Source organism: Cricetulus griseus, chromosome X, assembly GCF_003668045.3.
Source record: "Cricetulus griseus strain 17A/GY chromosome X, alternate assembly CriGri-PICRH-1.0, whole genome shotgun sequence".
Classification (NCBI taxonomy): Eukaryota; Metazoa; Chordata; class Mammalia; order Rodentia; family Cricetidae; genus Cricetulus; species Cricetulus griseus.
This window is the reverse complement of record NC_048604.1, coordinates 23,749,879-23,764,985: the sequence shown is the minus strand read 5'-3', so window position 1 is coordinate 23,764,985 and position 15,107 is coordinate 23,749,879. Positions and strand designations below refer to the sequence as shown.

The 15,107-nt window shown below is 37.7% G+C and overlaps 1 pseudogene; it reads right to left on the bottom strand.

The window, feature by feature from the left end:
* Positions 1 to 13,594: 13,594 nt before the first annotated feature.
* LOC100764683 lies at positions 13,595 to 14,777 on the bottom strand (annotated as a pseudogene).
* Positions 14,778 to 15,107: the final 330 nt, after the last annotated feature.

Here is a 15,107-nt window from a genome sequence, read left to right as displayed (position 1 = left end):
CTGTGCCTCCCTGTCACGGTGAATTCTTATTCCTCTAGAAACTTAAATGGAAGCAAACTCTTCCACAAGTGTCAGTGGTCATTTTGTTTTATTGTATCGATAGAAAAGTAAACACTAAGTATATGAAAACACACACACACAATAGAATAGGTTCAAAAGAGTGGAGTAATTTTTCAGTAAAAACAATATCAATGTGACTATCAGAAAATTGACACCAGCAACTTTGGAGGAGAAACAAATGCGGTTTATACTTTTAATGTTTTTAAAGAAAAATAAGTAACCAAAATTTTATATGTGGAAAAGTGTCCTTCAAAAGGAAGGAAGAAATGTTAAGTTTAAAATTGTAGAAATCTAGAGAGTAGTAGAAAGACATAAATCTCCAATAAAAGTAAAAACATGGGCATATCTTCTTAACTTGAGGTTTTAATTTCACTATTTATTAATTTTCATTTATTTTCTCTGGTCCTTTTTGAGGATTTCATGCCATATTGTAAGTGTGGAAAAGTGATGGATCTTAACTTCCATTTTCTTGAGGCAAAGTTTTTCCTGATGTTTATGCTTCTCTGCTGTGTATTTCAGGCTAAGTAGCCAAAGAGCTTATAGATGGTTCTGTCTCTCTTTTCTACCTTGATTTAGCAATTCAGTTTTGTAATGTTAGCTCCTTTGCTACCTAACCTATCTTTCCAGTCCCAACAATGGGTTTGGTTTATGATTTTGTTTTGTTTATTTTGTATAGAAAATTATAAATCTTTGTTAGTGAATACATATGAAACTGTAATTTAATGACATAAATTTCATAAAATGGACAGCAAAAGAGGAGTATAAATTTATACACAATATGTAAGCATCATGACAGCCATAGAAAAGTGTATATAAAATATACGGACATGAAATAAGATAAAACCAAATCATCCCACTACAAAAAAATCACATTTGAAAAATCAGTAATTCAGTAATATAACAAGGAATAATATATTTCCAGTACACAAAAATAAATAATAAAATAGAAAAATAGAAAATTTGAATCTCTATTAATATGAACTTTAAAATTAGACAGATCTGAATCCCTAATATAAATGCATACAATAGCAAAATGGATAAAAAATATGGTCCAGCTGCATATTCTATGAGAGGGATTTACTTTGCCAATAAGGATATACAAATGTAAAGGATGAAAATTAAAACCAAAAATCTACCCATAATAAAGCTGAGAAAGATACACTGACATCTGAACAATAACTTTTTTTCTAGCACAAATATAGAATCTTTATTACTTTTCTTTACACAATTTCTGGAACTGTAATCAAATATAAATGTAGGACACACATTTGCTTGGTATTGTTATCAGATTTTGTCTTCTTGTGGGGTTTTTTGTCCTTATTTTTCCTTTTCTTTTTGTTTTTAAAAATGCAAATAAAACATGAAAAACTCTACCTCATAAAAAGGAACAACAACAAAACACAAAACAAAACTAACAATCAAAGCAGAGGTTTACAGGCTACCTTAAATGCCCTTCTCTGATAATGAGATTGATGACAGCCTTATATGCCATCCTAGAGCCTTCATCCAGCAGCTGATGGGAGCAGAAGCAGAGACTCACAGCTAAACACTAAGGTGAACTCTGGAATCCAGTTGCAGAGAGGGAGGAGTGACGAGCAAAGGTTTCAGAACCAGACTGGAGAAACCCACAGGGACAGCACACCTGAACAAGGGGTTTCTCAAGGACACCATGACTGATAGCTGGGAAACTAGCATAGAACTGTTTGAGACCCCCTTAGCAAGGATGTCAGTTTGGAGGTCTGTGCAATCTATTGGGGCTCTGATAGTGGATCAGCATTTATCCTTAGTATATAAATGGACTTTGGGAGCCCATTCCAAAGGGATGCTCTCTCAGCCTAGACACACGGGGGATACCCTAGGCCCTGTTCCAAATATGACAGACTTTGAAGATCTTCCATAAAAGGCCTCACCTTCCCTGGGGAGCAGAAAGGGGTTGGGATGCAGGAGGGCAGGTGAGGAGGGGAGGGAGAGGGAAATGGAATTGACATGTAAAAGAAGCATGTTTCTAATAAAAAAATAAAATAAACCAAGAGACAGAAAAAATATATAAAAAGAGAACCTCAAAAATTAAGGGATCAGAAAACTAACAAACAAAGCTTAAATTTGGATAAATTAGAGCACAAATAACTAAATTAGCATCAAATGTGATACATAGTCCTGTCTCCCAGGACTTGAGAAGCTGAGTTAAGAGGAGGATGAAGAGCTCATATTTTAAAGTCTGTGTCATAGTATTTAGCAAATCTGAGGCCATCTTAGGTGACAGGATGTTGTGTCTCAAAATAAGTAAATAAATAGTATATGGATGTTGAAAGCAAAAGATAAATATTATTTTTGCAAAATTGGTATGAAAAGGGGAAGTTGGATACATTAAGAAAAACAGAAGAAAATCTAAATTATTAAACTAAGAAACAACAATTGTACATTACTACATATTTTTAAAAGCAGTATATTATAGGAAAGTACCATGAACAATTGTTTATTAATAAATTTCATCCCACAGGTAGAATCAAACTGCTTAAACCACATAACCTAATAGGAGAGAATTACAAATAAGTATAAACACTGAATACAACTAGAATAAATAAAGAGGTTGAAATAATTACGAAGCACTTTCAGTGAAAGGAAAAGATTGGAACATATACCTTTAGTGTTAAGTTCCCCAAAAGATTTTTTTAAAACAACCATGCTTCTCCGTAATTTACAAAATATTTTTAGATTGTCATGTGTTGCTTTAACTCACTGGAAAGCCAGCTCTAGAATTAGGATTAGCCAGCCTTTCCTCATTGTGGAGCCAAACTGTTGTTTCAAAGTGTCCTTCAAGGCTCCTTGGAGAGCAGGGCCATGGGAGTCTATAATAGGGAATTGGAAGAACAGTAAAACAGCTAAAGATTAAGACCAATGTGCCTTGAAAGTCAGCTAAAAAGGAAATCATTTCGGAAGGATGTTGCTACTATTTACCCAGTGATCACAAAGTGTCCATACCATGGCTATTTGTGTCTAGTCTTATATCTTGTTATGCCATGTGTGGTTGATATATATAATTTCTTAAGGTAAATTCAGAAGCAGTAGATTGAGAGAGAGAAGTTGATGGGAGGAACTGGAGGAGAGGAGAGAGGGGAGGCTGCAGGAGGGATGTAATGGATGAGAGAAGAATAAATTTGAAAAGGAGATTATTTAAGGAGCTGACTGGAAATGGAGGGGCAATTCTGGGTCAAGTGGAGACCTGATGCAAGGTAAACTCCCAAAGATCTACAAGGATGACCCTGCTACTCCTATCGATAGTGGATGCATAGCCTGAATTGGCCATCTCCTGTGATCATATTGGCTATATCCCATATGTCATCAGAGAGTCTTCATCCAGTAACCTATGGAAACAGATGCAGAGACACAAGCTTGGGCAATTCTACTGAAGAGAGGGAGGAAGGATTGGAGGAGCCAGAGGGGTCAAGGACATCACAAGAAACCCACAGATTCATAGAAAGAGTGTCTGAACCAACCAGGGAGCCTATGTGGGACTGACCTAGGCAGGCAGGCACACACACACACACACACACACACACACACACACACACACACACACACACACACACACACACACACACACACACACACACACACACACACACACACACACGTTCCTAACACTTTGGCTGGCTCTTGGAAACCTGTTCCTCATACTAGGTTGCCTTGCCCAGCCTTCATACAAGGGGAGGAGTTTAGTCTTACAGCAACTTGAAATGACATGCTTTGCTGATATCCATGGGAGGGCTGCAATTAGGGAGGGGGCATTGTGGCCAGAATATGAATAAGCAAACAAACAAACAAATAAATAGTAAAATAAAATAAAGTGGCCATAATAGGGAAGAGAAGCTGCTCTTTCCACTATCAGAAGCTGTTTCATGGATAGAGAGCCCCAGCCAACAGCCTCAGCATCTACTGTTGCTTTCTGCTGCAGGATTGTGAGCACCTGACTTGCTTCTGTTACTTATTTGCTAATATTTCCTGGGGGTTACAGGATCTCCCAAATGCATTTCTGTTTTGAAGGAAGCTCTCATAAATAAAACACACAGACTCCTATGGAATTACAGGACCTGTGATAAGAGGAAGGATGATGCACCCCAGCCTTCCACGTCTCAACACAGAACAAAAGAAGTCAATGTCTTTTCTACCGAAAACTGAGATTACAAGGTTAATATGTAAAGATGTTTGGCTCTCTCTGTACTTTCTGCTCTGCATTTTCTTGTTTACAAAGAGTTTTCACTGCTCAAGGTCACTGATAGCTCAGTAATTCCTTGCTAAAATGTAAAACTTTAACTCCCAAACTCTGAAAGACCAAAGTAGGAGAAAGGTTTCCAAATATAAACAGTAAGAAGGCTGTCCTGAGGCTTAAAACAGTGAAAAGTTACCTTGGCAATTTAATAATGTGTTTATAGGTAATCTGAATTTGTTACCTTATGCCAAGGCTATAATTTGGATTCAAATATTGTGGAAGGAAATAAAGTAAAAAGAAAAGGGTAAATAAACTTGAAAATAATACTTATGTATGAGGATGCATTTTTAGTCAAACGGGTTAAAAGAAAAAGTTTTAGAAAAAGATGGCTTTTGTAGGACAATAACAAATATAGCTTATAGCTAAATCACACAATGTCTGAGGAAGTTATACAAGGTTACTGGAGGATGAGATTTAGAGGTGGCATATGTTTTATTATTAAAAGTTATTAATATTCTCCAAAATTTGGTGTACTGATGTTAGCAATTGTAAGAACTGGCATATAAAAATGCAAATAAATCTAATCAAGAAAATAATATTTTTACTAACTTTGTTAGGTTTTACACACTTGAGGATACTGACTTTTAATAAAAATGGGATTTATTTTAAAACTTATTTTGGTCCAAGTTTTATTTAAGTATTACTAGGGATTTAACTTACATGAATGGTTAATCTTTACTTCGGGGAGTTTAGCAACTAAACCTTAGAAGTATATGCCAAAGAGGATAAGAGGATTCAAAAGGACAGCTGGGTCAGCCAGGACCCAGAGATGATGGGACTCCCCTGGTAAGTCATTTGTCTTCTTGATTAGACAGGTCATGGAATCTCTAGAGATTCAACTCCAGCCAGTACACATCTTGTGGGAAGGATATTCAATGGACAGGGACAACTTTCCCATACTTCCTTGGGAAGTCATGTGTTTAACAGGCCCCGGAGGCATCCATACAGATAGCAAAACTGCTAGAGGAGTAGTTAGAGGAGCCAGGAGGATTATCTTAAATCCTTAAGAGTAATCCCTAAGGAACCTTAGCTGAATTAAGTAAAAGTTTATCTGTGATCACCAACATGGTCTTCAACACCCCAAAGGACTGTATAAACAAGGAAATGGCTGTCATTCAGATAGCCAGTTTTAGTCAATCTAAAAGGGACAATTTATTAACTTGTAGAAAACAACTAACTGGTTTAACTTCTCCAAGATTAAACCCTATTTTACAGAAAGCATTCAAAATGAAAACAAAGGAAGATCAAATCAAGCTATAAGCTACTTAAATATTTTATACCTTCTCTTCAAAGGGTACCCCCCCCAACATAACCTTCAGATAAGTACTCATGAGCCCCTCCACACCCTCAATGAAAAAATCTTTCTTGAACATTTTGTTTCATTAAATGACAAATCTGTTTTTTTCTTCCACAGTTGAGCATATTATTCCTGAGACTACTCTAGGAGTTAGGTCAGTGTGACTTTCCAGACAACAAAATTAGCTGTTCCTCAGATTGCCAGGCTCTGCAGTGCCTTTCTTGCCATTTTAACTTGATTTGCTTCTTTGGTTCTTGTTTATTTAGGATTAACATTTTCCAAACTCCAAGCCATAAAACTTCAAATAATAGTGACTAAGGATTGCCAACACTTGGCCATCATGACCACCTTTTTCTACCGAGGATCCCTGTATAACCACAAGTAATGAAGCAATGTCTTTTACCCTACCTTTTTTTTTTTAGTGGGCCTCCTAGGGAAGGATATATGTAGTCCCTTCTCAAGAGTGGTCATCACCTCATGGCTCCCAAAATTGGTCCCTAAATACTTGGAATGAGAAATGCTATAATAAAAAAATTGTGTAAGTTGACATAAATATATATTAGAGTGTTTTCTAAACTAAAGAACACAAATTACAGATCTCAGTGCTGCATAAATGCCAAATTAATCAGTTAAGACAGATCTCTAAGAAAATAGCGACACTTTCACAGTTAGCTAATATGTAATTACATTTAGCCTAAAATGGATTAAATAGATTTACCCTGTTATAATAGATATGACAATGTCCTTTAAAGACACATGGACAATTTAAATGTCTAGTGTAATATATATTGTATTAATAAGTGGTAAAGTGTCCTTTATTGCTTGCACTAACTGAAGCAATGCCTGTCGAATGAGGGTTCCTCTCCTCAAATTGAGACTTAAATATGTTTATCTTTAAGCCCCTTCCAAGGTCCTTTTTCTGAGGATAAAGTTGGCCCCTTGTTTCTGTAAAGGGGAGAGAGAAGACCAAAATAGACCAAGTGTAAACAAAAGAAAACAATGCAAAAATGTCCTTAAAGACATCTTAAAGGTAAATCATTTCCAAGAAATATTTCTATTGTTTATCTCATGGTTCACAAAGAGAGAGAGAGAGAGAGAGAGAGAGAGAGAGAGAGAGAGAGAGAGAGAGAGAGAGAGAGAGAAACTGAAAGCCGAGCCTTGAGAAGCTGAACCAGAGAAAGAAAGTTCAGTCAGAATGGAGATCCAGCTTACTCCTCAGATTCCTCACGTTGTTCTGCTGGGTGATCGTAAAAGCAACCTATTTAATGACATTGTCTAGAAGCTGTTTTTTCACTTGGAATCCTCACCCCACGGGACATTCTGTTCCACTGCAACTGAGTCTCTATATGGAATACCAGACACTAATATGAAGAGATAGTGGGTTCTCCCTAGTGATCAACGGCCTTTGAAGAATATTTTATAAGTATAAAATAAATTCATAATTCTGTGATCTCTAAAATGTATTTTTTGTCTAATCGGGTTTTTGTTTTCCATTTCTACTGCTAATAAATAATTCTTACAGAATGAAAAAGTAAGTGGATTCTGAATACCTTGCCTTTTCATGGTGAAAATGTATATGGTTTAGTTCTAAATAGTGTTACTTTATATTTAGCATTCAAATATAAAAAGCAGATGGTGGTCAAAAGGACAAGATACGAAATGATGTGTTTGTCTACCTTCCAAGAGTGAAGATTTCTAATTAATTTTGCTTTTATATTACAGATTTTACTTGCAGTTAGCTATCAGCTTTCAAACTGGCAGGCTAGCTGAAGAAAATCCAACTATTTCTTCATTTTTTTTGGCATTATCACAAGATACAATAAGCAGGGGAAAGTTTAAAGGTTGATTAAATCTTATTGCAACTGTGCAGTGTGGATCCTCGAGAGCCTTTTGTTGTAATACGGTGCAATTTATATCAAAATATTTGATTGTAATGTACTTAAGTGTAATGAATTATAGGCATTGTAAGTTAAGAACAGAAGTAGAAATATTCTGTAATATCATATAAAATGGCCATCTTTAACAAATCTGATGCCCAATTACCATAAGGAAAATATAATAAATGAAAATTGATTAATTTTAATATATTTGGAGAAATTTAATCTTATTCATATATAGATGGAAATGCTTCTGCAAGCTTCAATGGGAATTCAGGTGTGTATAACAATATAAAAATCTCTGTTTCATTTACAGACTTCCTCAGGGTATGATGTTATCTATAGTACGACCCCTTGAAATATCCACCATTTTTATGGGGTACTTATAAGGAATATCTGTTTTCTTACAGTAGAAGAGAAAATCAAATATCTTTTCCCATTGTAAACCCTCTTCACTTTCCAAAATAAAATTTGATTTATTATTGTTCAATTGTTTCTGGATTATGAAAGTTATAGTTCATGTCTCTAAGAAATAGTTACTGAGATGTAGGTGATTTATTGAGAAGTTCTCTGGGAACTATCACCTATGATTGAGTAGTAGAAAGAAGGCTGGAAAGTGGGAGGATTTGGACTGTCAAAAATTCTCAACAGAGGATGTCCTCCATCTAACAAGGCACTCTTTCAGTGCAATATACTTAACAAGTATACAAATGGAGGCAAGTTTCTTCAGTCTTTGTAACAATTTTATCAACCAGATGTTAACTGCTAGATGTACTCGCAAAATTCATGTAACTTTGGCTAACTTGACTTCATAAAGTTGTCGACACTTGGTCAAAAAAGAATAATATGTGTGAGGTCATTTGGCACCATTCATATTTGCATAGTGAATGTCATGGGATAATAGTTTAATGTCATGAATATAATAATTTTAAAACAGAATCAGTTGATTTTCTAGAGTTTGAGGGAAAGTAAAATAACAAGACAGGCAAGTTGTAAATGTTAGCAAGTGGTGGGAAGAATGAGATAGAAAAAAATGAAGGAAGATGGATAATAGTAGTTTCAAGAAGACAGGCAGACTCAGTGACAGGGGTCTGCAATGAGCTCTATGGTGAGGAATATAACTCCTGTAGTTAAAGACTGAGTGTGTCCACAGTGTAAGAATACATAAGATTCTGACCTATCTCTGAAGAAAAGACAGAAAGAAGGGAGGAATAGGAAAGTTAGGTTTCTTGTGTTAGAACTCAGAAAAGAAAGCAAGCATAGCAGGGAAGAGCTATCAGCAACTACTCATTAAGGGTGTTTTATTCCTCCCACCTTATTAATATGTTTTCAGCTTTATCACATTTCTTTGTGGTGATGTCTGACTAGTTGATGGACAGCACTGTCTAAATTAATTATTTTTAATTAATTCTTTAATCTAAATTAAAAGTAATCTTATTTTACACACCAATCCCAGTTCCCTTTCCCTCCTGTCCTCCAATTTCCACCACAATCTCCCCATCCCATCCCCTAGCCACTCCTCAGAGACAATAAGGCCTCCCATGGGGGAATCATCAAAGTCTGTCTCATTATCTGGGACAGGACCTAGGACCTCCCTCATGTATCTAGATTGAGAGAGTATTCCTCCATAGGGAATGGGCTCCAAAAGCCCTTTCATGTACTAGGGACAAATACTGGTTCCACTGCCAGCAGCCCCATAGACTACCCAAGCCCCCCAATTGGCACCCAGGTCCAGGGGGCTGGTTCAATCGTATGCAGGTTCCCCAACTGTCAGTTCAGAGTCCATGGAATCCCATGTGGGTCAGGATGGCCGAGCGGACTAAGGTGCTCTGTTCCGGTTGCAGTTTCCCTGGAGGTGTGGGTTTGAATCCCACTCCTGACAACTAAATTAATTAGTAAAAGAGGGGCAAAGTATGTTTGTAATCCCATATTGGGGGTAGCTTAGAAGGTCATGTCTCTCTACCCGGGGCCAGATGGAGAACTCTTACTCTATTACTTCAACCAGCAATAACCAACTCCCAATGACCCCTCTCCCTGGCACCCACAAATCCTGACATCTCATTTTTTACTCCATTTCTTATGGCATGCTAAATCTTGAGTAGCAAGAGAAATAAAAAAATGGTATTCCAAGGGCAAAGAAACCAACAGACCCTTATTATGGTTCCCATATGGACTGAATTAGGTGTAGACTTTTTTGCAAAGAAAAAAATATGTTATTTTATTAACCTGCAAGCAAAAGGAAAATAAGAAACTAGTCGAAACAACTGAGTAAGCTGGAGAGTGTAGTTAAGAGAAATCTTTACTAGAAGATATCATTTAACTTTAAATTCCAATGATAAGGGGTAAGTTATATAACAATACAAAGATAGATCAGTTCCAGAATATGAAACAGTTAAATTAATAAGACCCTGAGACAGGAATGACCTCGGTAACTACAAAAAAGAGCAGAAGAAAACAAGTACAGAGCCGGGCATTGGTGGCACACGCCTTTAATCCCAGCACTCGGGAGACAGAGGCAGGCCTGTGAGTTCGAGGCCAGCCTGGTCTCCAGAGCCAGTGCCAGGGTAGACTCCAAAGCTACACAAAGAAACCCTGTCTCAAAAAACCAAAAAAAATATTGTAATAGGTTAAAAATCCAAAAAAAAAAAAAAAAGAAAGCTGGGCGTTGGTGGCACACACCTTTAATCCCAGCACTCGGAAGGCAGAGGCAGGTGGATCTCTGTGAGTTCGAGACCAGTCTGGTCTACAAGAGCTAGTTCCAGGACAGCCTCCAAAGCCACAAAGAAACTCTGTCTCAAAAAACCAAAATCAACAACAACAACAACAACAAAAAAAAAAACAAGTACAGCAGATAAACAAGGATACATTCTGAAAAGCAAGGCAAAACATATTGTATACAGTTTTATAAGCCTGCATAAGTTTTTTGTATTTAATACTAACACATATAGGAAATCCCTGACAATGTTTAAGCATAGTATAATGAATGTGCTAATAGAGGTATCTGGGGAATAATTAAAAACTAAAATTTATTTTTGAAGTTGAAGGCATGTTTAAAGAATGTTAGTTTTGAAAATCCGAGAAAGGTTTAGGTCAATACTTCAGCCAAAGTTTGGGAAAGGGACTTTTCTTCATGACATTCATCTTGAAATATAGCTACTTTATCTCTTATCTGTCCCTTTCCATTACAATATAATGTCCAGAAAACAGTAACAGGGTTTTCTCTGTGGTTTCACAAAAGACATGGGGATTTTCTTTATACATATTTTTCTCTTAATAAATGTTTAGAAAATGAACACAGCAACAATTGTCATTAACTTTCCAAATCATTAGACTATACATTGGTCAGAACTATAGAATGTACCTTACCTAGAGATACTTGTTTCTATCAAAAGATCTGAACGTGTCTGTCTGTGAATTAAGGAGGCAAGAAAAGGGTGTGGGGTCTCCTAGAACTAGATTTACACAAAGTTGTGAGCTGCCAAATGAGTGCTAGAAATCACACTCCAGTTCTCTGGAAGAGCATTGGTGTTTGTAACTCCTGAGAAATCTCTCTAGCCCATTTCTTAACATTTTGAAGAAACATCTTAATATCATTACTTAATTATGTTCTTCCCTTCACACATCTATATTCTCTATGTATTTAAGACCTCTTGGGGTTTGCATAAGGAAGGGATTTACAGTGAAGTGACAGTTGTATAGAAACAAAACTCTAGCAAATTCAATTGAATGGTTCCAAGAAGCTAGACTAGAGAAAGTACAAAAGTGATTTTGAATGAGATATTTGGGAGAAAATCTCCAGTTTTAAAAATTTAAATATTTTTAATATATAAAACTTCTGTTTGTAAATCCTAAGAGCAGTAAATATATAAAAATCATATAGCTTGATCTTTAATATTGCTTTCTATTATCATTCTTCAAAAGAACAAACTGGGGCTTCTTGGAGAAAGGAATGTGTGAGAGGAAGGCAGGAAAAATAGAAGATGAAACAGACAAAATATTGTGTCAAAAAGCAATTTTTTAAAATACAAGAGTGATGTCTCAATAGGCACAGAGTCCAACCCAAACTGACTGCTGTGGGAAAGACATGGAAAAATAGGAGTTCCCCAAATCAGTAATAATGATAGGAAGACAGACTTGGTAAACAGATTAAACATTAAATCCATGATCCATGTCGACATAGAATATTAGTTAACTTTATCATTGCTAAAACGTGATATCTAACATAACCAACTCAAGGAAGAGTTTAATTTTGTTTTTGATTTCAAAGTAGAGTGAGGCCATCATACTAATGAGCCATCACTCTGGGAACTTAAAGATTTATTAAGAACAGAGGTGACGAACACTTCTTATCAGTCCCCTCTCTCCTAATTCATTGTGGGAACCAAGCCCATGGGAAGATACTGTCCACTCTTTTTTTTATACTAAATTAAAACTTTATTGAATAAAGAACACTCTCCCGAGCACATGATTGGTTGGACTACGTCTACATTACATGCAACGAAGCTGAACATGACCGTACTTTAACATGGAATGTCAAACAAATTCGTTTTTCATTGTACAAAACCATTTATGTAGCTATGAAAAATATGATACCCAGCATTTCACCAGTCATAGGTGTAATGAGTTTTTTAAAAAGGCATTCGAAGAAACTGGTAGATGTCTTTAGCATATAGTTCAAATAAATCAGTCACATGTGCACTACTGAAACCTCCTTTAACCCCTCTTGTATTTCAAATAAAATCTTAGTGCAAACATCAAGGCTGTTCGTCACTCTAAAAGACTGTTAAACTCAGAATACAAGTTCTGAGTTAATATGTAGTTAAGTAGGACAAAATCGAATTACCAGTTACTACAAAATTCCTTTAGGCACACTTACTAGTCCATTCTAAGCATTTCTTTTTCTAAGTCTCTCACATTAATGACTAAAGCCTGTTTACAGTACTAAAATTCTATCATTCAAGCATCAATGATTATATTTCAGAGAAAGGAAATCCTTCATTTCAGTAATGGCATTATTGCTACATTCTAAAAAGAGGGACAAAACATAATTAACAAAACCAGTATCCACATAGGATGCATGGGAAATAAACAACTTTTAGGGCAAAAGTGTGCTTTACTCACACAGCAGGAATTCTAGAATGTAAACACCTTATTGGCCCACACCACAAAAATCCATGAGGAAGGTTCAAATTTGAACACTGTTTGCATTGGATTCAAATCTGCATTTGTGAGTTTATACTACCTCTGTTTGTACCAATAATGACAAATAAAACACACTCTTACACACATGCATACCCACACGTAGAAGTGATGGTTAAATATTGAGCGTGGCTTCCTTCCCTGATGCAGACTCAAAAAGAAACCACTGAATGACATTATTCGACCGTTAGAAATGTTGAGAGAAACTGTTCCGTGAATGTAAGGAATAGTTGAGGACAATGTTTGGGCGCTCGTGACACAAAGGTGGGACAGATGGGAAAAAGAACCCGCTGAGATGTAATTACATGGACAATCTTTGTCTTCCAGCCTTGTCTGAACTTTAAGAACGAGGATTATGTATAGTAGCACAAGGTCCATCCACACCTGGGTCAGCCTCAGACTGCTGACCTGCAAACTGCAGTTTTTTGACACTGGAATGTTTTAACAGGGACATAGGACAACCTATCATTTCATAAAGAAAACGTAATGCTGAGGAAGAATGGGTTCCTGCCCAAAGCTACTTCTGTTTCTTGATAAAACAAAAAATAAAAGTTATCACCCACTCACTCACATATACAGAACCGTTCTTGAGGTTTGATTGGGGGGCAGAAAGAGAAAGCCCTTAGCTAGCTATAATCACCCAAAGCAATGCTTACTAGAATTTAAGTTCTTTGGATCAACTACATTAAATTATCATTATGTATCTCCCTTCTCCCCACCTGCTCCAGGCAGCTATCCCAAACACCCCCAAGGAATCTAGGTCTTATAATGTCTTTGTTTTCTAAGCCTCTGTTGAGTATCACCCCCAAGGGAACAAAATGAACACCCCAGGTACACTTTCTGTGAGCACCCCTTCTCCTCCACAATCAAGTGGCATCTCGATGCCTGTATCTAGATCTCCAGGTCATCGGGCCGAGGTCTGCTGCTGGCAGGGCTGCTGGCTCTGCTGGAAGGGCCCTGGTTCACAATGGCTAGGGGCTGGAGTTCATGTCCAGCAGCCATTTTTTTTTTTGGCATTCTGGTTGTCATCGGGGAAGTCAAAAGGCTGGGCATGGGAGTTGGAGATGCTTCCGGCCCAGCCCATTCGATTTCGCTCCACTCTGTAACTAGCCCAGTTTTGCTCGCTCGCTTGCTTGCTGTAATTGCGGCAGGAGGAATTGTTTCTGTCACCAGTAACCAGCTTGTACCTGGGAGGAGACATAGGCGAGAGGGGAGCTGTTGGTGAGGAGCAGCCATTGAAGTAGGCATATTTTGGAGAGCGAGCCACAGTCTTTTGAGGGGCTCTGTGGTCCGGTGGTGACATGGTGAGGATCGTTCCTTCCCTTCACTCGATCCTTAATGCCCTTGAAGAAGACATAGAAGAGCTCAATGATATTCAAAGCGGGAGACACCAAGAACACCACCAACATGAAGATGATGAAGATGGTTTTCTGTGTGGGCCGTGAGAGGAAGCAGTCCATCTGATGGGGGCAGGGATCTCTTTTGCAGGTGTAGATGGCACTCAGGCTGTAGCCGTAGATGTACCATGTACCACTGAATGAGTAGGAAGGCCACCTCGAAGACAAACGGGAAGAGGATACTGATGATGTAGGTTCTCAGAAGCCCCCGCCCCCCCCCATCTTTAACTTGCCGTGCTCTTCAATCCTGTACTTGAACTTCTTGATTTCAATCTGCTTCAGGTGCATGTCCACATTGGCACCGTCCGTCTGGGCCACTTTGAGCTCCGCCTTCTTTATGTTCAGCGTCTCTTCCTTTCCCATCACGTAAAACACATGGGACAAATACAGGAACCTGGGCACAGACACGAATATGATCTAAAGGACCCAGAAGCACACGTGAGAAATGGTGAAGGACTTGTCGTAGCAGACATTTTCACAACCAGGTTGTTGAGTTTTACATCTAAAGGCTGACTGCTCATCACCCCAGGCTGACTCAACCACTGTCCCCAGCAGCAGGATTCTGAAACTGAAGAGCACGGACAGCCACACCTTCCCGCCCACGATGGAGTAGGCTTGGACCTTGTCCAGAAGCTTCCCCAAGGCACTCCAGTCACCCATGTCTGGTCACCTCTCTTTCGCTTAATGAAAGCATGCCAAATTGGTGAGGCTCCTTGGAGGCTGCAGTCAAAGAAGAGGAGGACTCAGGCTCTCAGACGTGTCTATTTAAAGTTTCAAAGTCTGCAGCTGTTTGGTACTTTCCTCATGCCTTCCCCCAATGAAAGAAAAGTGCTGATACCTTGTAAAAGTGCTCGCTGCTGTCCATTCTTATTAATGGCAGATCTTGTGATATCAAAAACATATCATCTAGAAGATACTTCACAGATAGGCCTGAATATATTTGATTTGATTCTAACTCCGGTAAAATTGATGAATTTACACTAGCAATTACACATAGAGAATTAATG